The sequence below is a fragment of the Brachyhypopomus gauderio genome, chromosome 14 (genome assembly GCF_052324685.1).
Source record: "Brachyhypopomus gauderio isolate BG-103 chromosome 14, BGAUD_0.2, whole genome shotgun sequence".
Classification (NCBI taxonomy): domain Eukaryota; kingdom Metazoa; phylum Chordata; class Actinopteri; order Gymnotiformes; family Hypopomidae; genus Brachyhypopomus; species Brachyhypopomus gauderio.
In genome coordinates, this window is record NC_135224.1 from 15,112,346 (window position 1) to 15,139,736 (window position 27,391).

Below are 27,391 nucleotides of genomic sequence, written 5' to 3' on the forward strand. Positions count from 1 at the left end.
GAAACGTTGATTATTATTCAAAAAGCTACTTTCCTGGATTATATTTTCAGGGCCCACAGTGTAAACAATTTCAAGTATTTATTTTTATTTATTATTACCACCACTCCTAAGTCTCCCAGAGCCAAGCTCTCTCCTGCTGTCAGCTTGTCCAGTTTTAGCTAGCCAAATACCTCACCGTTTCACTCTGACATTTCCACCTCACTCACTCGCTTCACTTACCCCGGTGTGTGTGTGTGCTATTTATAACTATCTCCATCCAAGTCTCTTTTAAAACGCAGTTAACACTTCACCCCACGGCCAGAGTTCCCTTTTTTAACCTTAAGTACTAATATCCAGTGTCAAGGGTAACTCGGGCGTTTTAAACTCCATGTCGTCGTTTTATCTATTTGTACGGTTCCTGCTTTTTACATTAATTCCTGGAGAACTTAGTTAGTGGGCGTTACCGAGTTTGGCTCATAAGCTAAGTCTTTTCCGCATTTGATAATTTTGCGAGTTAAACATGCGCACTTAGCCAGTCGGTCTATTTTGCGATGATGTAACGATTCTGTTAGGAGGCGGAGGCAAATACACGAGGCAAATGTCCCTACGCAACATGTGCATGCGCTGAGGCATTTCTCAAGACGTTCAACTAAGATTGATTACTTATACTAAATACAGAGGAAGGACAAAAGCAATACAATGTACAAACAATCCTAATTTCAATACTAAATGACAACCTAGCGTTAAGATATAAGAAATTATGAGGAAATTAAATAACCCCACTTACAATCAAAACTAGAACACCTCAGACAAAGCACAGACTACACTATTTGTTAAACAACGAAGGAAGAAATTGAACCGATGACTCATAGCCAATATATAGATGGGATACAGAGAAACAACTAACATTAACAGGACAAACCCAACAACCAATAAAATATAAAAAGACCGTCAGCATGGCGAACCCTACTAATCGACATACAAACTTAACAACCGAACTTGATTTATGATCCCTAAGGTGTAGCCTGAGACTAGGGGTTGGCTTGAAACGTAGACAACGCTCAAACAATGACAATATATGAACCCACAAAGTATAGTCAGACTAGTGGAGGGTGCAAAATTAATACATTTAACTCAGAACTAAAACACAAGTAATCTCAGGACGAGTAAATATCCACGCACGATCACTAAGCCTTACCGACCAGACACAAGGAGAACCTATATACAATATGCAAACAATGCATGTAACAAAAACATGTGGGTCATTTTGTATAATAAAGCCTATTACATCAAGCTTTACTTACAATGCAAATAAATACTCAACGTAATCACCAAAGACATTAGGTACAGCTGATACTAAATATATGCGGGACCAAACCAAAGGGGAAACCTGAATAAATTAAATACCAAGGAGGGAGGAGTCACATATGACACACGAGACTAATGTTTTATAATTAATTACATCGCCTGAGGACACACGGTCCTGTCGTGGTCACCCATAATGTCGCATAACAGCCAGCCCTTATTTAATCTCACTTTTTCTTATGATTTTCTTCAATATTACATTAATCTGTCCCTCTAAGGTATTCCATACCCTTAAACCAGCATTACATTCTACATAAAACTGTTTGTATGACTTCTGCATTTCCTCACCAGTCATGTTGATAAAAACCGATACTCACCTGAAGTTCTAAATATAGAATGAGAGTTCTGTTCTGACGCCGCGAGGTTTTACCACCCTCAATCAATTCAGGTGCATTGTCCGGCTTTTTGCTTTATCCAAATAATGTTTATTTATGGATTCCTCTGGTCCAAAGGTCAACATCAAAAAACCCAGCTCGCAAGGACTCGAACCTGCGTATTCCGTTCGTCTGCCACCACACCACGGAACAAACCTTTAATAAAAACTTGTTAGTTTTCATTATTACACAAAACTTTAGTTTCTATTATGCCGGTAGGGACTCGAACCCTATTTATAGGGACTTTAACCCTTTTTCCATAGGAACTCTAACCCATTTTCATAGTTACATTTTTATTTTATTTTAAACCATATAGTTTTACCTTTTTAGACAAAAGACTGGATTTAATTTAGAATCATCCAAGTACTGTCCGTTCACCACAATTTAGTTACAATTCAAATTTTGCAGATTTAGTGCTTAACACTGGGAAGGCCAACACTATGAAAAAAGTCGCGAGGAAAATTAGCCACAGAGTAGCCCACTTCCCCGCTGTGAAGAGATTAGTGCCCTTTGTCTTGCTAAAGACATGGTGCGCGTTTGAAGCGCCGACCCCCGCTCTCCTTTCCAAGGAAATTCAGCCCGGCCAGTTCATCTGTATATTACAGCTCCAAGAAGCAATTCAAAAGTTACAATCTATCTTTCTTTATAGCGCGAAGATAATTATTCCTATGCTGAATAGGAATTAATCCTTTGGTTTGAATCACGCTAAGCATTCTAACTGAAATAAATCCTCGCGTTGTTTTTTTATTAGGCGTACGTGCTGTGCGATCTTCTCAAGGCAAACCAGACTAGCCAGTTTTATGTTTCATTCGCATTTTATGCTTACTTCATCGCACTAAAGAATAAATTACAATAATGTGCATGTAGTAGGCATACGTGTTGTGCGATTTTCACAAGGCAAACCAGACAATGACCAGTCCATTTTATGTGTTTCAAGCGCTGACCACTGCTCTCCTTTCTAAGGAAATTCAGCCCGGCCAGTTCATCTGTATATCACAGCTCCAAGAAGAATAAACAATCCATTTGTAGTAAGCATACGTCTTATGTGATTTTTTTTATGTGTTTCATACGTTTTTTATGCTTACACTAAAGAATAAACAATGCGTTTGCGGTACGTGTAGTGCGATGGGAAATTCACAGAATCGTGCTGCAGAGTAAACAAATATACATTTTGAATCCACTACAAACTTGTAAGATACCAGTCAATCTGTGTACCTATATTTTTGTAATGTAACATACTTGCACATCGTGTTAGAGTTTGAGTATATGCGCGATTTACAGAAATAACGCCGGTAATAGAACCGCTGTTGTAAACGTTTTATATATACACACACCCCACCCAGTAATAACAATAAAGATATTCTTGCCTTAGCAATGACAGGGTAAAACAAATGTGATGCAGAACAACAGAAATCTCATTTGAAATACAGCCAAGTGCGCTTTGAGCATCCCGCAAGCTAACAGTTGCTACATATCCATGGCCCATCCTTTCTACATTTGACAGGCACACAGCACACCGCTCCGAGCTGTGATTTCTGTTGCAGTGTATCTGCACCTGACACTGCGTCTTCTTTCCAGGAGTAGGTGGAGGTTGTTGCTTTTTCGCCATTGTCTTTTCCTGTAAGAGTCGACGCCAAAGTTCCTCAGCAAGAGAGAACAACTGCCCCCTGGTGGAGGCCAAAAGAAAGTATGGTGGTAGTCCTAGTGTTAAAGAAAAAATAGGATTTGCCTCCAGGCAAATCTTTCGAGATGGAGACGATGCGATTCATCCACCCACATTCAAAGACCTGGGCCGTCTTGTGGTCGGACACCTGTAAAATGCATAAAAACATGCAAATTACATATACATAACACAATTATTACATATTCATAAAACGCTTATTGCATATGCGTAACACGCTTATTACACTCACTTCTATGACGAAGTTGTCGTTTTCAACTTCCGCCTCCAGGACTTCCTCCACCTTCATATTGGTCCGAACACCGGAGCGGTGTCCTGACTCCAGGATTAGAACTGGGTCACTGCCTTTTCACTAGACGGTCTAAATTGACACAAATTTCATACATTAGCATTATTGTTACATTAGCAAAATACATTAGCATGCACAAACAAATGACTTACCCAGTTTCAGAGGAATAAGCCTCTTGGCTTGCTTCCGGAAGGACCGTATTTCCTCCTTGCTGATTCAGTTCTCTGAAACACATTATGCATTGGTTCATTAATATGCGCATATCAATGCATGAATATGCATGGACCACCTTGTTAATATGCAAATAATTTAGCTATTCTGCACTTACTGCTGAGGCGTCTATTTTTTTGCTTGTGAATATTAACGTCTTTTTTTAAGGTTGCAGAGATGTCGGGATATCTCCAAGTCCATCCAGCCTGCATCACTCTGGAGTCCTTCCTGGGAACGTGGGCCAAGTATTTAATAAATTTTCGGAGAGTGATAAACGCATTGCAGATGGTGGTGACCGCCAGCCCCTTTCCCTTCAGGTGAGGCATGTATCTGCAAATATAACAAATTTTTTATATTTGCAAAATACCTTGTTATACATTAGCTCATTAATATGTGGACATTAGCTCATAAATATTTGAATATTAGCTCATTAATATGCAGATATTCGCTATTAATATGTGGATATTGGCTTGTTAATATGCGCACATTAGCTCATTAGTATGTGCATGTTAATTTACACTGACATACGTTACTTACTCCAAAATGCACCCCTTGTTCCTTGTTCTTCTCGGCCTGTCCCCTCGTGGCATGGCTGATGCCGTGGTTTTCCGTCATCACCGCGTTTTCCTTCTTATGGCCCTCCAATCCAGCACCCATCCATCTTGGTGTATTTGGCAAGGGCCCTGATAAAAAAATAAACACAAGTACCTAAAATATGTGCATATTAATGAGCTAATGTTGGCTAATGAATGCATATTAGCTCATTAATATACAGTCTTATGCAATAAATGGTTTTAAACATACCGGCACATCCTTGTGCACTTTATTATAGTGCTTGTCCGGGCGCTTGAGGTGTGTGGAGGAGCAGCCCGGCACCTTGCATGCAAACATGCTCCTCACTCTGCAAAAATTTTACACAAAAAAGACATGCAAAAAAATGCTAATTTTTGGGGCACAGCACATATGGGGGCACAAGCTCAGGGTACCCGCGGGTCCTTAAAAAGTCTTAAAATGTCTTAAATTTAGTTTTCCATATTCAAGGCCTAAAAATGTCTTAATGTCTGGAATTTTATGAGGGGAGGCATTAAATTATTATAAGTGTGTGTTGTTCAGTTGTTCTGGCGCGATGCGAACTTTGCCGAATCTAGCGCTAATGCAGAAAATAACTGCTCCAGGGTCCTAGTGCTAGATTCCTAGCGTTGGAGTATACGGCCTCAACAACGTCAACAATTTTCGTTCGCCAACCCCCACCCTGTCAACAATTTTCGTTCGACAACCACCCCCCCACCCCCCCCCCCCCCCCACCGTCAACGATGTGGAACACACCCGCATCCCCAGTGATAGTATTATTTTTTCTTGTGAGAGGTAATAAAAAGGTCTTAAAAGTCATTGAATTTGAGATTTAAAAAATGTGCAGATACCCTGCAAGCTCTACGTTGGCGCCATATCCTGAAAAAGAATAAATATTTTACTAACCGGGCCACTTTGGTATTATAATTACTTTTATAATAATATATTGTAATATCAAAGTAACCCTAACCCTAATCCAAAACCCCTAATGGTAATAGGACCACTTTGGTAATATCAAATATTGTTATGCTAATTATAATAAAATAACTATTAAAAGAATAAAATGAAATGACCCTTCTCATACCTTCCAATGTAGATGATGAATTGTGGATATTTGCAAATGAATGAATGAATGAATGAATGTTCAACTTATATAGCCCCTTTCTATATACCCAAGGACACTTTACAATTTTAACACGAATACAACTCGTACACAACCAATCACACACCGGCGAGAAGCAGCAGCCAATTGCGCACAGCGTACTCTCAACCGGGATCCACAGCCCCCTGGGGGACTGAATGGGGTGCAGGAAGGGGAGTGAGGACAGACCCTAGTGGCAGAGCACCGTCCACCACTGGGCACACAAGCACACACACATTCAGACAACTGCTTTTTTATTGAACATGAAGACACACAGACACACTCAGGGAGAATTTGTCAGGAAATCAGGGAGGGCCAATTTACCTAACCTCCATGTCTTTGGACTGTGGGAGGAACGCAGACACGGGGAGACACGCAGACACGGGGAGACTCGGAAACTCCACTCAGATAGGGACTTGAACCCAAGACCCCAGTGCTGAGAGGCAAATGCGCTAACCACCAAGCCACCGTGTTGCCACTGAGGCACTCTGAAGTCCACGCCCAAAAGCCCATTGGAACCACTTTCGGTCACTTTAGGACAGAATGACAATATGGAGCCTAACCTGAGATGCCTACTGAGTTGGGGGCAGGGTATCTACACATTTTTACATCTCAAATTCAATGACTTTTAAGACCTTTTTAATACCTCTCACAAGAAAAAATAATACTATTACTGGGGATGCGGGTGTGTTCCACATCGTTGACGGTGGGGGGGGGGGGGGGTTGGCGAACGAAAATTGTTGACGTTGTTGAGGCCGTATACTCCAACGCTAGGAATCTAGCACTAGGACCCTGGAGCGGTTATTTTCTGCATGATCCTAGCGCTAGATTCGGCAAAGTTCACATCGCGCCAGAACAACTGAACAACTCACACTTATAATAATTTAATGCCTCCCCTCATAAAATTCCAGACATTAAGACATTTTTAGGCCTTGAATATGGAAAACTAAATTTAAGACTTTTTAGGGACCCGCAGGTACCCTGGTTGGGGGTCTATGACAGTACCCCCTGCCCCGAGGAGGTCCAGAGGACCCCAACTCAATGACCCCTGTCCACGTACCCCCTTCCTAGCCCAAGTTATACCCCACAGTTCGACCCACCACCAGGGGGCATAACAGGCACCGGAACCACTTTCATGCTAAGGAAAACACATTGATGATATGGACCCTAACCTGAGATGCCTACATTGAGGTGGGGGTCTTTGACTCTACCCCTGCCCCGAGGGGGTCCACCAGACCCCTCCCTCAGTGACCACTGTCCACCTACCCCCTTCCTACCCAGAGTTATACCCCATAGTTTGAATGGCCACCAGGGGGCTATATAGCTATAGCGGCAACAGGTGATGTCCAATCCAGTAATATAGATCAATGCCTAGCACAATGGGGTTAACCTGAACACCAACCCCCACCCCAACCACTACTCATAAACACATTCTAACCCTAACCTCACCCCAACCATAGCCCCCACCTCACCCCCTACCCCAACCCAAATCTTTACCCTAACCTTAACCCATACTCCAGCCCCAACCTTAACCCTCAACCCTAACCTCAATCCCTATACAGACTCCTACCTTACCCTAACCTTTTTGTCACTGATAGGCCCTCAAATCAGTGCTTAAACACAGTCATACATCTCCACTCCCAGGAACCCAAAATCCAATGGCTTCCTTTCCTTAAAGGGAACCCCGGCTGATAACATATGTAAGCCTTAATATCGTGTAATTACTCTAAATTATTAACACGTAAAAAATCACAAAGTAGCAGATTTATTAGATTTTCTGTAAAATCCCACTGCACGTAGGTCGCCATTTTTATAACTGCTGACGGGCGCAGCAGGTAGTGATGTCAAATGGTTGCAGTGACTGGCCGTAACTTTAGTCTTACCGGTGTTTCTACGCTGATAACGTGTAAAAGCGAGCTCTTATTGAAGATTGGCGTCTCATAAGGTCAAAGGGCTTTCTTTTATACATGTCTAGTAGTGACTAAATTCCAATAGTAAGACTGAGTGACAGGCTAATATGTTGTGATTCACATTTAATTAACCCTAATCTTTTTGGCTGCTGCATCTGATGTAAACGTCATGTCTGTTTGAGTTGCGTTATCCGTCTTGGATGGAGAACACTGTACACCTACGGACTCCTCCACTATCTGTCATTGATTCGTATCTAGCAGATCGTCAGATTTATCAATGACCGCTAATGCTGTACCTTCAAGTTCAGGATCCGCAAACGAGGGAGAAGCAGTAAACGTCAGCGGTAAACGAGGGAGAAGCAGTAAACGTTAGCGGTAAACGTTAGGGTGACCAAACGTCCGTATTTCCCGGGACATGACCGTATTTCACGTCCTGTCCCGGGCGTGAAATACGGGAACACAGTGTGGCGTGGTTTTCTTTAAGGTAGCTGAGCTAACTAACATGAACTCCTTCCAACCGCAGTCAAGTTTAGCGCGCTGCAACCATTTGACATCATCTTCCCAGCAGGCATTGCGTGTCAGAAAACATGGCTGTGCCCATATGTCAAATATTTCAAATAAAAGCGTTGATTTGTAAATAAATCTGCTTTTGTGATTTTTTTTACAACATGTCTTAGTAATTTAGATTAATTACAGCATATTAAGGCTTACAAGTGTTACTAGAGGTGTGCCAAAAAATCGATTCATATATCAAAAATCGATTCACATTTACTACGATTCAGAATCTATTTTAAATGTCCCAAAATCGATTCTAAGTCGTGCTGAAGTCTCGCGTTACGTAATTACAAAATTACGCAAGACTTTACGCAGCAGGTTCTGGGACACACTCGTGCGCGGAAAAGGTTCAAAACAGATGGAGGAAAGAGATATTCAACCTGTCCAGTCTTCATTTAAGGCAAAAATATGGGTTTATTTTGGTTTTTACCAAATGCCGGGGAAGACCGAACTGGACACAATGTAGCTCGTGTGCGGTGAGCACGGGAGCATTAATATAGAGAAGGGTGGACCCAAGTGAAATAATATAGAGACGGGTGAGAAATAATATAGAGAAGGGTGGACCCAAGTGCCGGTTCACAAGATCAAGACGTTTGAAACTTGTCAAATGTATTAGCGAGAGGGAAACGCGCACAGCGACCCAGAACGAACAAACAAAACAACACAGAAGACTACGCGCAAGAGAATAGAAACCAAAACCGTGAGGGCACGGAGTAAATAGAAACAAAAAAACAACGCGGAAAATACAAGGCGTGAAAAATAACTCAACCGCAGAGACGGGAGAAAGAAGCAAAATAACAACAGTAACTAAAAAACAGCGCGGATAAATGCAACGCGAAACGAAACCAAGGACGCCAGCAGAAGTAACTGGCAAAAAACGCCGCAGCAAAATAAAACCCTTCCCAAAAATAAAGGCAAAACGGATAGGAAGAAATACAGGATTGGCAAAACTTGAGATGGGTCAGGAAGCGACGCAGGAGATAGATACTCGAATAAGTAAAGAGAAAGCATAACAGAGAGGTGGCGAGACCATTAAACGATAAGCAATCACAGAGACTGGCTCAGACCGTATGGTTACGCCGGTTTAGTCTGGGACTGACTCTGGTGCCCCTAGCAACGGCTGGGGGAACTGCATCCGAGCCAGCCCTGACAGCTCGCAAAATGAAGCTCAAGAATTTTGGTTACAACAAAAACCATTTTATTTTACCAAAGCACTTAATTTTTGTTAATTAAATGTGAAATACACTTAATTTTCTGTATTTGTCATTCTGTCTTGTAAAGCAGACTGTAGTAGATCATGCAGATTTTATAGACTGAAGCAGACATTTTTATAAATCGTTTGATTTATATGAAGTCCTTAAAACCCTCCTGTCTTCCTCGGGTCAAAATGACCCGCCACTGTGCTAAAAACCCCCAAAAAATCCACAAAATGCTATTTTTTAACTTTTTCATGACTTTGCCTAGATTGGTCCCAACAGTAGAAAAAGTGAAATTTTGCTTTTATTCACATTTCCATGTAAGCTGTACAAAAAAATTTACAAAGATGGTCTTCGGGTCAAAATGACCCATGAGGCAAATAGAGTTGAAATCAAGGCCACAGAGTTATTTGTAAACCACAGAATGTTACAATGTTTAGTTGTGTCTCAGATCAATCAGTAACAGATGTAAACAAGGCAAATCAGGTGGCGTTCTCACAGACTTGCCGGAGTTGCTGCAGATAACAGGACCCCAAATTATGTCTGTACTGAGAGAAAAGATACTTATTTCAGATCTCACCCCTTTGTCTCTATGGAGATTATTCTTCGTCTGCTGACTGTCTATACAATCAACCCCTGATGTGGCAACCATCAAAATCCCTGAGAACACTTGTCAGCTGGAAAAAGATGGATGAGATTGACCTGCAGGCCTACCTAGGGCTGCTAATCTTAGCAGGTGTGTACAGGTCCCGAGGTGAGGCTGCAGCTAGTCTATGGGATGCAGAGAGTGGAAGGCCAATTTTCAGAGCCACAATGCCACTCAAACTCTTTCAAACCTACTCAAGACTGCTACGATTTGATGACCGTGAGTCAAGACCAGCAAGACGTGTGACAGACAAACCTGCAGCCATAAGAGAGGTATGGGACAAGTGGGTGGAGCGGCTGCCCTACCTCTACAATACAGGGCCTGACGTAACAGTGGATGAGCAACTGGTTCCATTTAGAGGTAATTGATTTCATATTTGTAATAAAAGTTATTTTTACTATAGATTTCTTTGACTGCTTTTTTGTTACACTGATACTAATCACTGGTGCTAATGTCTTTTGTGCAAAGGTCGTTGTCCTTTCCGGCAGTATATGCCCAGCAAGCCAGCAAAATATGGCATCAAGTCATGGGTGGCTTGCGATGCCAAATCAAGCTATGCTTGGAAAATGCAAGTTTATACTGGGAAGCTGACCAGTGGATGCCCAGAGAAGAACCAGGGGATGAGAGTTGTGCTTGATGTGACTGAGGGGTCACAATGTGACATGTGACAATTTCTTCACCTCTTATGAACTTGGACAGCAGCTCCTGAAGAGGAAGATCACCATGGTTGGTACAGTAAGAAAAAACAAGCCTGAGCTCCCACCTGCACTGCTTGCGTCAAAGGAGAGAAAGGTCTTCTCCTCAAAGTTTGTTTTCATGCCCACCACCACTGTAGTGTCCTACCTTCCAAAGAAATACAAAAATGTAGTTCTTCTGAGCACACTGCACAAAGATGGTGACATTAGCGATCGTGAGGACAGGAAGCCAATCATCATCCTGGACTACAACCGCAACAAAGGAGGTGTGGACAACCTGGATAAGGTGATTGGAACATATAGCTGCAGAAGAATGACTGCCCGCTGGCCCCTGGTCATCTTCCACAACATCATTGATGTTTCCTGCTACAATGCATTTGTGATTTGGAGAGAGACCAACCCGACATGGATGCCTCATAAGCAGAACAAGAGGAGATTGTTCCTGGAGCAGCTTGGAAAGGCACTTGTAACTCCACTCATTGAGAGAAGGAAGCATGTCCCTCGCACAGAAGCCTCAGTAGCAATTGTGAAAGCTATTCAGAGTGCAGAAGCTCCAGATCAACCTGAGAATGCAGCTACCACAGCCACTACCCCAGCTAGGGCAAGTAAGAGGAAAAGATGCCAGTTATGCCCTTCAAAGAAGAACTGTAAAACACACACTGTGTGCTGCGGGTGTAAGAAATATATCTGCAAAGGCTGTGCACTTGCATACTGCCCTACATGTGCTAAGTAATTGAATGGGTTATGTTATATTTTACATTTTTTTATTGTACATTACCTTAAATTGCTCGTTGAAGAAAAAAGAAATTTGGGATGAATAAAAATGCATTCACAACTCCTTTTTGCTGTTTTTTTAGGGTTTAGTGAAGACGGGTCATTTTGACCGCGAAGCTGCGGGGGATATACAGGAAATGAGGAAGGCCGGAGGGTTTTTTAAGAAAGGCGAAGGAGAAATTGTGACATGGAAGCAGCCTTCTAATTACATGTCTGTTGAAAATGACCTACCCTGTCAGTATTGCTATGCCATGTTTGTTAAAAATGAGCTGTGGAAGCATCAATTGTCCTGCAGAAAAAAAGAATAATGATGAGAAAAACAGGAAGTGCAGAGTACAAAAAACCTCCTCGTCTCTGTTACCCAATGCAGAAACATCTGACGTGCTGAAAAACATCATTTATGGAATGCAAAAGGATGCGGTATCATTTATTGTCAGAAGTGATGATTTAATCTGCAAATACGGTGATGTACTAATAAGCCGTGGGAAGAGTAATTACACAGGTTATGTATCTCAAAAAATGAGAGAATTGGGTCGACTCATTTTGGCTGCAAAACAAATTGACAAAAGTGTCAAATGTTTAGAAGATTTGTGCCAAGTTTCCAGATTTCAGCTGGTGCTGAAAGCTATTAAACAACTCTCAAACTACAGCCCAAGTAAGAACCTATACAGAAAGGCATCAACTGCTGTCAAAATTGGCTTTTCATTAAAAGGTGTAACTGATGTCCTTATTGCAAAAACCCTGGAAAATGATGAAAGAAGTTCAAAGAACTTCTAGAGCAAAAGTGGAAGGACAATGTGTCTGCCAGTGCCCATAAAACAATAGAAGAATATATATATATATATATATGTGTGTGTGTGTGTGTGTGTGTGTGTGTTTGTATGTATATGTGGACATGTGTATGCATGTGTGTGTGTGTGTATGTATGTATATATATATATACACTGTAAAAAAAAAAAGTGTAAAAAAACGGTAATTTTCTGGAAATGGGGGCGCCAGAAAATTACTGTAAAAAAACAGATAAGTACTGTAAATTTAAAAACATACATAAACTGTAAAAAAACGGCAATTTTCTGGCGCCCCCGTTTCCAGAAAATTACCGTTTTTTTACAGTTTATGTAAAAAAACAGATAAGTACTGTAAATTAAAAAACATACATAAACTGTAAAAAAACGGTGATTATAACACTTAACATGCAACACTGTCATTTTAAAGGAAATATTCCTAAAATTGAATGTGGTCTTTACTCTAGTTCACATTCAATTATAACAATATTGCAGTGTGGTGTAGGAAGGAGAGGTAGCAAACAGATCCACCGCAGCACAAGGCTTTTTAAATTCAAACTGCCTCAACAACATAATCACGCCAGACCCCACGATCACGCAGAAGAGACTTAATTTAGACACAAAACATGAGAGAACGGCAATAACACGACAACACTACACAAACATGGCATAGAATAATTCACACAGTACAACTACATAAATTGATGAAGGGGGACTTAAACCAAGTAATGCACATAATCAAGTACACAATTAATCAACACATGCATAGACATCACATTAACAGATAACGATACCGGAGTCGCAGAGACTCATGGGAAGTAGCGCCGTTGTCACGTAGGGCAACGCCCCCTCTCGTGGCTGCCACTCTGGGTTCCCTCGTGTCTGTGTTCCGTGCCTGTTTACCCTGCCCCGCTCGTTGTCTCTGAGATTCCCTGATTGTCCGCCACGCCCCTGTCATAATCGTCCCCACCTGTTCCTAGTTTAGTTCAGTGTTCATATAGTCCCTGTATTTCCCCAGTCTGGTTGTCGGTTGTTTTGGATGTCTGACTGTTTATGTGTTTCTCAGTTTCGTGTTGCCCTGCTGTCATTTGTTGCTTTCCGTGTCGTTATGCCCCTGTACCTGTCCAACCTTGATGGCTCTCCTGTTATGACCCCTGCCTGCCACTACGATGACGATTGTGGAATGCCCTGCAATAAATCTCGCTCTTCTCAGCGATTGTGTCCGTCTCCTCGCTCCGTGGCGCGAGCCACGTTACAGCCGTCCCCCATTGGACCGACGCTTCAATATAAAAATATATATAACATTAATAGTTAAAATGAGCCATAAACTCCGAACCGTCAGAACACACATTTCAACGCTACGGTTATAGTTAAACTATGATCGGACAGGAATGCCAGACACATGTTCTAGCACTATATGAACCGATAAGAATATATTACGCGTTAACTAAATAAGTTACATGCACTGAAAGCTGACGTTGCAAATACTCATTTGAAGAAACACTGATTTCAAAACTCATGCATTTGGGCTGCAGCGGGGTGATAACGAAAGGTTCTTCAAACAATATGCACAACCAGAACAACTCTTCATGCACACTGTGCAGTGGTCCGATTCAAACAGGCCCCACCCCTACCAATCATAAACTTAACATATTCAGTTATCTTTACTTAACATGATCATTGCAATGCCTATTTCAGCTCAATAATGATAACAACTAGTTTTATTTAGTAATGGCAATATTTTTTATGAAACATGAAATAATAATTAATGATTACTAAAATAATTTATTAAAACCTAATCCGGGTTTACAGTGTAGATACAGTGATACAGATACAGTGCATATTTAATAGTGGATTGAAAATGAGATGGATCTGGAACGCCTTAACTCTTTATGTATGTTATAAATATAAAAATAAATCACAGTCAAGAACATTTTACTTTTTACTCACTTTTATAACATGAAAATCACATATTTAACATGTCAAAACTTAAATTAAAACATGCATCAATGTTGTCTTGTAATATTTCCTTGAAATTAATTCCAGAAGATTCTATTACTTTGTCTCATTAAGATTAATCAATATTACTTTCTTTTTACAGTTTGTTTAGTTAAAATTATTATCTAAGAATTGTTAAAAAACAGATTTATAATGTATTTAATTTATACAGATTTTTCTTGTTAAATCACATGACATTTTTAAATAAACAGTTTGTTCTGGTAATTGTAATACACTTTCCCTGTCATTTTAAAATACAGGAAAAAACTGTAAAATTTATTGGGAAAAACCTGTAAAAAACTGTTTTTTTTTACAGTGTATATATATATATACACACACACACACACACACACACACACATTTTTTTGTTTTTTCATTATGTATATATATTTCTTCACTGAACTGTGCTCTCTCTCTCTCTTCTCCCTCTAACTTTAGATTTCTCGCTATCTAGAAACATATCCATTCTCTGCACGCAAATGTACACGCACTCGTAATCACACCGCATACATATTAATTCATCCATAAAATCCCATAAATAACACAAGGAATAGCTCAGGAATAATACAACGCACATAACGTCTGAACATCACAACATGCATGTCACTCCAAACCCAACTCCTTTTATATTATATTCTATCTGTCTCTATGTAAGCACTTCTCTCTATCTTTCTGCACCAATTTCTGTTTTATTACTATTGTACATCCCAGACCAGGAAACAAATAACTGTTTACATTCCATCCCATACACAGCAGAAAATATTCAAGCATGTGCTCACTCGTATCATATCATTGATAAATACTATTAATCCATATCCCACTATATGTCCTCACTTAAATTTATAACCTGGAACATTCGTGGTATCGGCACACAAATTAAGCAAACCAAGGTACTAAATCATCTCACGTCACTAAAGGCAGACATTTGCTTACTACAAGAAACACATCTATCAGAAACAAATCATCACAAGTTCAGGTCATCACAATACACCATCTCAGCCTACTATAACTCCAGACAAAGAGGAGTATCAGTATTAATAAGCAAAAATTTTTTTTACACATAACACCTCCATATTAGACCGAGAAGGAAGATATATTATAAATCAACATAAACATCAGCAATACCCCCTTAATAGCTAGCTTATATGCCCCCAATACCAATAACCCATCCTTCTTTCACGAATTTTTCAACCATATAAACAATATCTCCGGCTCGACAGTTATTATTGGAGGTGACTTAACTCACGTGTCAAAGTCAAGGCCCGCGGGCCGGATCACCCGATAACAATTAGCGACCATGCTCCAGTATCACTTACATGGAGCATAAATCCAATATATAAAACTTTCACCTGGCAACTAAATACCTCCTTACTCAGAGATCCAGAGTTTGACAGCTATATTAAAAAAGAGTGGGTATCTTTCCTAGAAACCAATGATTCTCCAGAAACACCACCAACACTACTTTGGGAAACTGGAAAGGCAGTGTTAAGAGGCAAAATAATCTCTTACTCTTCTTATAAGAAGAAAAAAGATTTAGAAAATGAGACTAATCTACAACAAAAAATTGGGGAGCTATCGAATGAAATGATAAAGAAATCCAACAGAAAAAATTTAAAAAGAGTTAAAAGAATGCAAATCACAATATAATGAATTAATATATCAATTCTTAATACAACGACAGATAGGAACAATTCGAATACAATAATAAATCAGGTAAATTCCTAGCTAACCAATTAAAGTATAACAAAGAAAAAACTACAATTGCATTAATCAAATATGAAAATGGACTAATCAGGCAAACACCAAATGAAATTAATGAAGTATTTTGGAAGTATTAAAATCTATACTCTCTAGAACACGATCTGGACCCAATGGATATACATACTTTCCTCAATAATATAAACCTTCCAAAACTAACGGAAGAACAAAAAGCCACACTAGAAAAAACAATAACTGCAGAAGCCCTCAATAAAGCCATCAAAAAGATGCCTAATAACAAAGCGCCAGGACCAGATGGCTTCCCCGTTGAATTTTACAAGCACTTCTGGACAATTTATTAGATTAACAGCCGAAATTAAACACAACAAGAGATTACCAACAGAAATGAATACAGCTACAATATCTCTCCATCTTAAACCCAACAAAGATCCTACCTTACCAAACAATTACTGTCCACTGTCACTAATTAATGCAGACACAAAGATAATAAGTAAGACTTTAGCTGCCAGATTGGAAACGGTTATCCCATTCCTCATTCATACGGACCAGACTGGCTTCATCAAAGGCAGACACTCCAACACCAACATGCCCAGACTACTCAACTTGATACATTACACAACAGTACATAAGTCCGAAACTGCAATAGTCACTCTAGATGCTGAGAAGGCTTTCGATAAGGTCAATTGGAAATTCCTTTTCAGTACACTACATAAGCTAAGTTTTGGAGAAGCATTTATTGACCGGATCAAAACGTTGTATACTGCACCCAAAGCCACAGTAAATACCAACGGTCTAATATCACAGAATTTCACACTACACAGAGGGACCAGGCAAGGATGCCCACTCTCTCCTTTATTGTTTTCAATTTTTATAGAACCATTAGTAGCAGCCATACGTCAATGCCCAAATATCAAAATGTATCCACACCCATGCCACAGAACATAAAATCAGCCTCTATGCAGATGATATTCTACTGTTTTTACAAAGCCCACTTACCTCAATTCCTCAGACTACACAAATAATTGAAAAATTCTCTATAATTTCAGACTACTCCATTAACTGGTCCAAATCTATCGCCCTACCATTTAACATGAAGCTATCAGACACAGCAGTTCAATCTCTTCCAATTCCTATGTGCACTCAACACATCACATACTTGGGCATTAAAGTCTCCACCCAGCTGTTGGAGCTGCACACACTTAACTTTAACCCACTACTCACATCCATCAACAATGATATTCAACGATGGATGAACCTACCCCTATCCCTCATTGGCAGAATACCCACAATCAAAATGAAAATACCTAAATTAAACTTTTCTCAATGATCCCGATCCAACCCCCACCTACCTGGTTCACAGCCTTAGATGCAATCGTCTCCAAATTCTATTGGAAAAACAAACCACCTAGAATTATATTAGCTACATTACAAAAACAAAAAACCCAGGGAGGCCTAGAAGCTCCAAATTTTCAGCAATATTATTCGGCAAATCAATTACAGTACATAATTAAATGGATCAAACCACATCAAGCAGATGAAATATGGAAAGACATAGAACAAAACACTTATTAATAGGGATGCACCGAAATGAAAATTCTTAGCCGAAACCGAAAACCGAAAATGAGGAAACCAAAGCCGAAAACCCGAAACACCGAAATACATTATGCCAATTATTAGTAATATTGGATTTATGGCTAACCTCACTAAAATCAAAGCATTGCTATTCAAAGAATAAATCAATTACAAAATTTGATTTGAAAGTATTTATTTAGCACTGACATTATAGTGATGCATATTATAAAATAAAATACAATTCAAAATAAAATATTTAACTTGACCCCACTCGTGTACAATAAGGCCTATAACTGACTGGCCTGAAAGATAAATATAAATTCTCTCATAAAAACAGTGCATTTAAGTCAAGTGCATTTAAAAAATCGGAACTGAAGTACATTCAGAACAAGTTCAACTGCTGGAAGAGATAACAGTATTTCCACTGTACTAGTGTATCAAAACAAAGTTTGCGACATATGTTAACCATAGGCTTTAACAATAACAAATGTTTAACAATAACAAAAAGAATTGCAGACATGCAAAGTGGAAAACATATATTTAAACGCTAAACACAAGCCCATTCTACTTCTTGAGGAAAAGTGGCAGGTTTTTCTTGATGAATAGTAGCTTCTCTGCTTTATCACAGTGAAGTCTGTTCCTCTTCTCATCGAGGACATGAGCTGCAGCACTGAACAGTCTCTCGCTGTCAGTGCTTGTGCACGGAGCAGACAAGTACTTGCGTGCCATCTTTGCCAGGTCAGGAAAGCGGCCTTGGTTATTTCTCCAGTAGGCAAGAGGGTTATCACTTCTAGGGATGGGGACTTCAGACAGATAACCATCTAACTGTTGGCTGGTTTGGCTTCTCTGCCTGACATTTGAAAAAGGTAAATAGGGCCAGTGCATAAATAAACATTTCTGTCAAATAAAAAACATGTTTAGCAGAAAAATAAAATAATCTTATAGTCACATATATAGTAAGACAGAACAGAATAGCCTACCTATTTGGGGCACTTTCTTGCAGGATCTCATTGAACATATCAGACAACGACGGTGCATGCCCGTCATCTAGTGCAGAGAGACGAGTCCTTTTTTCTGCGCTCTGATCTTCTCCTGCGTTGTGCGCTTCTTCGTCTCCATGCGGGTTCTCTGCATCCATCGCGGCCTGGATCATTTCTCGTGCGCGCTGCTTTATTTCCACATCCAAGTAATTATCTTTATAACGCGGATCAAGTACAGTCGCAATGAAGTGCAGAGGATCTGAATAGATCTCAGTGAAACGTGTGCTGACAGACTCTAAGAGTGCACTTTTCATTGTTTTCACTCCCTGGTCTGTCTCGACCTCTTTGCTTAGAAGACGCTTTAGTGCTGCAATTAGAGGAATAACGTCTGCTACAGATGCATCAGAGGAGCTGATCTCTTTAGTTAGCTGCTCAAAGGGGGCAAGAAGAGAGAGAATGTTCTCTATTAAGACCCACTGGTGTGACGTGAATGTCGCGGGGAGCTCATGATCTGCGCTGTATGCAGCCAAGACTCGCTTTTGCATAGAGGCTTTCCAACATATAAAAAGTGCTGTTCCACCGCGTACTAACGTCTTGTTGGAACCGTTTTATAGGTCTTCCAAATTGATCTTGCATACATTGTAAGCGAGAATAGGCCAGCTGAGAATGTTTAAAGTGGCCAACAATTCTTCTGCCTATAGCCAATATGTCTTTAACGCTGCGCTGAGACATCACTCCCTCGTTCACAGCCAGATGTAGTGTGTGGGCCATGCACCGTATTCCTTTCATTTGGCTTTCTTCTATCGCTTTTGTCATATTTCTTGCATTGTCACTAACTATGGCATGCACTTTAGATCGGTCGATATGCCAGGTGTCGAACATATTTGCGAATGCATCAGAAATGGCTGCTGCTGTATGTGACCCTCTAAACTCTTGTGAGTGGAGCAGAATCTTTTGTAGCTTAAAATCTTTATCAATCCACTGTGCGGTTAGACTAAGCATACTGGTGAGGCTGACGTCTGAGCTCCATATGTCGGTAGTGAAACTTATTGATGTAATATCTGATGCTATAAGCTCATGGACGTGAGTTGCAACAACATTGAAGAGCTCAGGTAAGCACACGTCTGCGAAATGTCGTCTGCTCGGCAAAACATAACGGGGCTCAATGTGTTCCATTAGCCTACGAAATCCGACGTCCTCTACGACAGAGAACGGCTGATCGTCTAAGGCCATGAATTCCATGATTTTTTGTGTAATGCCCTTTGCCTTGGCGCTATCACTGGAAAACGTTTTTGCCCTTTCAAAAACGTCCACCACAGATGGAGTGGGAGTGCTAGGAGGGATTTTCCTTTTCTGTGCTATGTTCTTCTGATATTCAGAATATAAGTCAGGATGTTTGGCTTTCAGGTGATATATTAGACCGGATGTGGAGAAACTCTTCGCCGAAACACCCCCTCTTGAAATCTCAGCATTGCATATTTTGCAGATGGCTATCCGTTGGTCTTTCTCTGATATACAAAAATGCGCCCACACCGCAGACATGCTAGCCATTGTCCAAATAAGCGCGTGCAGGTGGCGATTTTTGCTTGCGTCATCACAACGCATTGTTTCGGCCGTGTTGTTTCGGTGATGAAAGTATTTCGGCCGAAAACCGAAAATGCAAATTTAAGCCATTTCGGCCGAAAATTTTCGGTGGCCGAATTTTCGGTGCATCCCTACTTATTAATGACATACAAATTTCAGACTTACCATTTATTAGTATAGCACTCAAACGTCACCCATGTTTCAAAAACCCAATGATATCATCAACTCTGACAGCTTGGTGGAAACTTCACAATAACACAAATACTATAACTGCGCCCACAAAAAACTCATCTATATGGAACAACCCCGATTTCCCCGACACAAAAAAAACACCAAAACTACAAAAATGGAAAGAGAAAGGTATCACACATTTACACCATATCATACACCACAATAACCTGGCAACTATCTCACATCTATCCCTGAATTATAGCATAAAAAGAAGCCAATTTTTGGAATACCTCCAACTAAGATCCATGTTAAACTCAAAAATCAAAGATAAAGCAATACTCGAACAGAGTCCAGTAATATCAGAATTCCTTAACATCTCTTCTTCAGACAAAACTCTGAGTAAAGTATATAGATTCCTATCTAAAATATATCAGTCACCATCCCTAGTAAAAAAATGGGAAGAAGATCTCTCAATTACTGCCAATGACAATTTCTGGATAAACATGTAAAACATTCACCATGACTAACCATACTAACCTCCACTTGATACAATATAAAGTAATTCATAGGGTACACTACACTAAGCAGAGATTACATAAAATGGGACTAGTAGATTCAGAAATCTGCTCACTAAACACCCCTGACAGTTACATACATGCTTTATGGGACTGCCCACCGATCAAACACTTCTGGCAGCTTATCATAACTCATCTAACTCCAATACTCAAACAGTTTACCCTGCTATTTTTTACTTCCGCATTCCAAACCCAGAAATCTGAAAAGGTCCCATTGAAGCACATTTGCTATTTTCAGTTATTAGATTTTTCAAGTTTTGAACAAAGCAAATGTGATATCTTTGATGTTATTTTTCTTTATTCACTTGGATGATTTCATCGTTGATTGATGGAGTAATGTGGGTTTCATAACCTAAAAAATTAGGATTTGTTGTAAATGAAAAAAAAAAAAATGTAAATGTTCCGTATTTTGTCAATTGTGATTTTTACACTGCAATCGAAATTTGTCCTCCGCTTTTAACCCATTTGTGCAGTTAGAACACACACACTAGTGATTACTAGGGGGCTGTGGATCACACGTGCGCAGAGTGGTGGGCAGCCCTAGCCCGGTACCCGGGGAGCAGTTTGGGGTTAGGTGCCTTGCTCAAGGGCACCTCAGTCATGGCCTCAGGTCTGGGAATCGAACCCACGACCCTCCGGTCACAAGACCAGTTCCCTACCACCAGGCCATGACTGCCCCGCTTGTTATAATAAAAAACAAAATTTTTTTAACATCTGTGCAAATATATATGTAACATTTGTAACTTGAATAAGTAATACATTCAGAGTTATTTAACATTATGGAGTAGTTACATTTATAGGTTACATATGGCCCTCTGTAGGGCTGTCGCGATAACCGCAGTATAGCAATACCGCGCTATTGACGAGAAAATCGCAACGTACGGGAATTAACCGCAACAACCGCAATATTTGTGTTTTTTCCCATGCGAGGGGAAAGTGCCTGTGCAAGAGTTAAAGTCATTTTCCCATCAACCCCCTGTTATCATCCGGTGCGGCTGATCAACAATCTGTCTCCTTTTTTCAAAGATGGAAACTACGGCAGATGCTCTGGTCAAAAAACAAAACGCGACTTCGCCGGTTTGGGAGCATTTCGGGTTCAAGTCAAATCCACGCAGATCCACTCGCCTGGTGGCGCGTCAATGAGGCTAGATTTCCTCTGCTCTGCAAACTTGCCCGCAAGTACCTGTGCATTTGTGCAACAAGCACACCATCAGAGCGAGTTTTTAGTACTGCCGGGAATATTGTTAGCCCTTTCCGCTCCTCACTGAAACCACATAAGGTGAATATGTTGGTTTTCTTAGCGCGCAGCAGGGACGTGACAACTCCGGTTTAAGCTGAGACGTTATTCTTCTGGTTAAGGAAAGATTTCGTTTTATTGATTTATTTATTAAATTATCTTTTTGTGTTTAAAATCTCGTTTAAAATATTTACCCTACACTTTTAAGAAAGCGAAAGAGCATGGGTTCTTACTGCATCTCATTTGACTTCTGTGTTCTCTATTTGACAATAAACACATATTTAACTGCTCTTAAAACTGTGTCTTCTTTGCAATTTAAAAACAATAAGAACCCCTTTACAATAAAAATAATAAAACAATTATATAGCTCTAAAATTAAGATTTTAGACGACAAATGACGCATATCGCGTCATACCGCATATCGCGGTGTTGAGCCACCATAAATAACCGCAGGGGAAATTCTTTCACCGCGACAGCCCTAGCCCTCTGTAGACGATTACGCTGATGTGGCCCGTGGTGAGTTTGACACCCCTGCTCTAAGGTGTCGGGCCAGGCAAAACTCATATGTATCATACATAACAGGTGCCTGTCTGTACGACAAACCTGATTTTAGCCTGGCCCGACATCATTTTAGCCCCCAGATCTAACTGGCAATATGGCATATTGTAATATGTAAGAGCACAGTGATGGCACGCCAGAATTGCGAGTCTCAAATACGTTAAGCTCTTTTAACAAGTGGAAACGCAACTTGATGAGCAAACTTAAAAACTTAGTGAACACTGAATTCCACGGAAACGGGCACAAACATAGAGCAGCAATTACCAGTAAGAAACAATAAACAGCAAAGGAGAGATGGGATAATGGAGTACACCTAAATGTACAGAGAGTCATAACAGAGAAGCAAAGAACGTTACCAATGGGTGGTGCTGATTTTGCCAATGCCACCTGGTTAGAGGGAATAAAGTACCAAGGGCAACATTAGAGATGTTTCCTCACAGATGGCTTTATGACGAATGAAATACACAATACAAGAATTCACATTCTCCTCAGTTCAACCCATTGGTCACAACAATAGAATTCGAAACAATTCAAATGTCACTTGAATCTTGGAAGAGTTTTACAGGGGGATTACTTCTCTTTTCAAGCAATGGGTAATTGAGCTGGTTACATAACTCGTTTCCCATTTCGTATGCTCAATTTTAACATATAAAACCATCATGTACTTAAACGAACAAGCATTTGTATCTCGTTTCTTCATCAAAAATTACAAAAGAAATACAGTCAACACTACCCAATTACTAGTAAAAGAACAGTAACTCCGTTGTGAGCAATCCACAATACACTTATAAACTGTGCATGAACGACTTGCAATTTAAAGTTAAAGTCTGGAACCATTAAACTGGATTATACATTCTTACATGAGCGATGTCCACACCCAAAGCTATTCACCCAGGCACTGCTGTGAAAAACCCATTAGCGATAGCACGGTTAAGCTATAGACCTTGTGATCTTGACTAGCTTTACAGCAGTGGTTCCCAAAGTGGGGGGCGCGCCCCCTAGGTGGGGCGCGGAGCTTGGAAGTAAAACATGTGCACATGTGTCAATATTAGGGATTAATATCTGAAAAAATTCTAGATCGGGTATCGGTGACAATGTGACCGATCCATAAAAACAGATCTATTCAGTCCAATTCTACGCTTGTAACGCTTTTCGGAGTTAGTTCAACCTTAAATATCCACTCTGTCCCGGATAGAAGTGAACTTGGACAGGTAACAGGCAAGTGAAACACGAAGCACACAGAGGAGAGGTGAATCACTGACTCGTACTCGCGCTGGTGCTATTACACTTAGTCCGTTTATTTGCTGGTTGACCAAAATAAAGCTGGGCTCCAGCATTACTTGACTGTTCATACATGAACTGGTGAGTTGTCCAAAGCTCATTGAATGCGTTACTTACAGAAATAAAATAAAGATAAAATAAAGAGCAGTGGTCTGAGTCGGTCTACGGCAGAAAACGAAAAAAACAATATTCCATACGCGCGCTCAACTCGCTCCCTTAAAGAGACAGTACACATATTTCTGGCCGTTACATGCTTTGTGCTCTGCGTGATGTCTGCGCTAGCAAACTAGCCGCATAGGTGTAGCTGTTTCTCTTATTTCATCTCCTTATTTATTTTAAATTATATTTAGAATTCTTGAACCATTTCAAAGGTTTCTTGCAGTTAATTTTTTTCATGTTTGACTAAAGTTGTGAACCTATTGTTTTTGTCAGTTTCAGGTTCTTTGGTATTATTTATTTTACATTCAGTGTTATATTCGTAATTGCACTGACTGAACAAATGCAAGTTATGTTGTTTTTACATGTTTTTATGTGTGTTTAAGTGTGCTATACTGGTGCAGAGTTTTCAATAAACTTGTAATTCAGTATGTCTGTGTTAAAAAATGCTTTAAGTCGATTCAGCACTGTTTTATTCTATCAAATCGGTATCGGCCGATACTAAGCCTCAGATATCTGAATCGGTATCAGAAGTGAAAAACGTGAATCGGTGCATCCCTAGTCAATATGGGGGGGGGGGGGGGGAATAAAGTACCACGGGGAACATTAGAGATGTTTTCTCACAGATGGCTTTATGACGAATGAGGAAAAACCCGCAGTTTTCTTTTTCTACACATTACATATGCATTTGCATGTTTCCTGTTACTCCTGCCCCAAATAATACATTACGACTCAACTGCTGATGACAGTTCTACAGCTCTTACTTTAAACTGGCTACATCGACAAGGAGAACAAACAAAAAAGCACATGGTGACACGCTGACTGAAGCAAACAAATACATGGCACCGTGATGGCATCACATGGACGAGCGTAACGTATTTCCATATAGCATATTGCCAATTTTAATGCCATTTTATATGTTCATCGTATTCACTGGAAGTTGGAATATTTCATTTTCTAAAGTTTAGGAAAAACTGCATTGGAGAGTAAGCGTTTCAGCTCAGACGGATCATAACGACTGTTACGTTGGCTATAGAGTATCTTAGGTGGCCAATTTTTCACTTTGTCATGCTGTGGAAACGTTTTAAAAACCAAAATTTAGCTGAGAAGAAAGTAATAACTCTGTTTCAAAGAAATATCAGTTTCAATAGCGTCTGGCTGCAGACCTCCAGGGTGAGGCTCGCAGCAATCTGGGACTCGTGTGGGGACGGAAATGAAGAAGTTCACACTACGTATGCGTATATACGGAAGCACAGGTGTGTGCTGCTTACAGAAAGAGGTGGCTCAGATGACTTCGGATTTGAGTTTTTCTTCTGTCGAGTCTCAGTTATACAAGTTATACAAGATCAAGCAAGTTAGCTAAATAACCGGCGTAACTGTGAAAATATAAAGCCATTTAAGATGGGCTTTAAGGAGACAAGCTGGCATTTCTTTGAGGCAAGCCATGGGAAGGGTGCACCAGATGGCATTGATGGCTCCTTGAAAAGAACTGCAGACAGGCTAGTGCGCAATGGAACAGACATTCCAGATGCTGAATCCCTGTTCTTCCAGCTCAAACAGAAAACGTATTCAGTGGAGCTGTTCTTTGTGTCACCAGAAGACGTGGAAAAAATGACAACGCATTGTGACCGGACCTCCGCTTGTAACTATTAAAGGCACAATGAGGATGCACCAGGTGATCAGTGTGGTCCAAAAAAGAATCAAATACAGGGACATTAGCTGTGTGTGCAAAATGATGGATGGAGTCCTTGACTGTGCATGGCATGCTTTGGCTTTCAAGAGTACACTTTTGCCTGAAGTGAAAGTCAACAAGAAGATTATACCATTGAAAGGTCTGCCCCTGCTTTACTCCGTCCAGAAGTGCACATTGCCCAGTGGTGTGTAGTAAACTATGATCCAGATCCTTATCCTGGCAGCACACAACATAAAAGTAAAATGTATGCACAGAAATTGAGTTAATAAATTCTTCTGGCCCAGCCCAAGGGAAGATGTCAGCTGGTATGGGGATGATCAAATTGTGAGGGTCTCAACAAACTGGATCCTGCTGAGGTGTCTCAACATGAACCACCTCAGAATAAGGTACAATCAGATAATACAACAGAATACATAATTGGATAATACTTGTGTACTAGTAGATTTTAAGACGTGTATTTTTTAATGCATTTATTTTGCAAGTGATTGCTGCTAAAATGCCTGTTTTTTCTGCTTGTATGAGAGTCATTAAGGACATGCAGGAAGCCATTTCTTGGCTCAGGTGTAGTCATGAGCTCTTCCAAGATGTTGTGCAAACTCCTGATTTCCTGCTCTTGGAAGAAGATGAACCTCAATTTACCATATTGTTGGGTTAATAGCACTTAAGATTTTATGTAAATAGTTTAGTTTGTGTTGTTTAAATAAAAGATTTCCTTTTTGGGTCCTGACAGTTGCTGACAATTACTCATATATAGATGCATGTCTTTTTTTTTTTTTTAAGAATACCACAAACTCAACAGTACAAACCTAACCGGTGGAATAATTAGGTATGTAAACTTATTTAGTCAGTACCACAAAAACACAAGCCTCAAGTTCTTGATTTATTCAGCCTCTTATTAACTGACAATGTTGCAGGGCTTCAAAATCTTCGTTATTGTGACAATTAAAGTAAAGATTGAGGCAGTCTTATGCATTCTTTATACATCTATAGCTATTTAACTGTTTCGAACACACTGACTGGAACCTGTTTGAACACCAAGAACTGGCAACATACACAGGAACGATACTGGATTACATTAAGTTGTGCATCGGGAATGTAACCATGGACAAAAACATTCAGGTTTACCCAAATAAAAAACCCTGGGTGACCAACCACGTTCGCTCACTCCTCAAAGCCCGTGATGCTGCCTTCAGGTCAGGTGACAGAGCTCTGTACCAATCTGCTCGAGCCAACCTGAATAGAGGAATAAAAACTGCTAAGGCTGATTATAAGAGGAGCTTAGAGTCCCATCTCTCCAGCAACAACACACAAAAGATCTGGAAGGGCATACAAAACATCACGAATTACAGAGGCTGTGATGTGACATCAGGAGAGCTGAGTGCACCACTAGCAGAGGAGCTAAACTGCTTCTTTGCACGCTTTGAAACACCGCAGCAGCACTCACATACTCCAGCCCTGCTACCACCACAACCTCATCCCCACAACACCCCACTCACTGTATAAGAGCATGATGTCAGACGGATGCTCCTGACAGTGAACCCTAGCAAAGCTACTGGACCAGACGGAGTACCTGGCAGGGTGCTTAGAGCATGTGCTCACCAGCTCGCCCCCATCCTCACCAAAATTTTCAACCTCTCCCTGGCCCAGGCAGTCATACCACCCTGCTTAAAATCAGCAACCATCATCCCGGTGCCAAA

General features: G+C 40.4%; 3 long non-coding RNA genes across 3 annotated transcripts in view; 1 reads left to right on the plus strand and 2 right to left on the minus strand.

The window, feature by feature from the left end:
• Positions 1–22,346, plus strand: part of LOC143475193 (uncharacterized) — a 44,239-nt gene extending 21,893 nt beyond the window's left edge. The window contains exons 2-3 of the long non-coding RNA XR_013120948.1: positions 4,067–4,215; positions 21,796–22,346. This is a non-coding gene — a long non-coding RNA (uncharacterized LOC143475193). The remainder of the gene's footprint in view (positions 1–4,066; positions 4,216–21,795) is intronic.
• On the minus strand, positions 3,629–4,125 carry LOC143475195 (uncharacterized). The gene is made up of 3 exons (XR_013120950.1): positions 4,017–4,125; positions 3,841–3,912; positions 3,629–3,760 (listed from the first exon to the last, which is right to left on the minus strand). It is a non-coding gene; the product is annotated as an uncharacterized LOC143475195 (long non-coding RNA).
• Positions 4,128–4,892, minus strand: LOC143475194 (uncharacterized). Its single transcript, XR_013120949.1, has 3 exons — positions 4,703–4,892; positions 4,436–4,581; positions 4,128–4,228 (listed from the first exon to the last, which is right to left on the minus strand). It is a non-coding gene; the product is annotated as an uncharacterized LOC143475194 (long non-coding RNA).
• Positions 22,347–27,391: the final 5,045 nt, after the last annotated feature.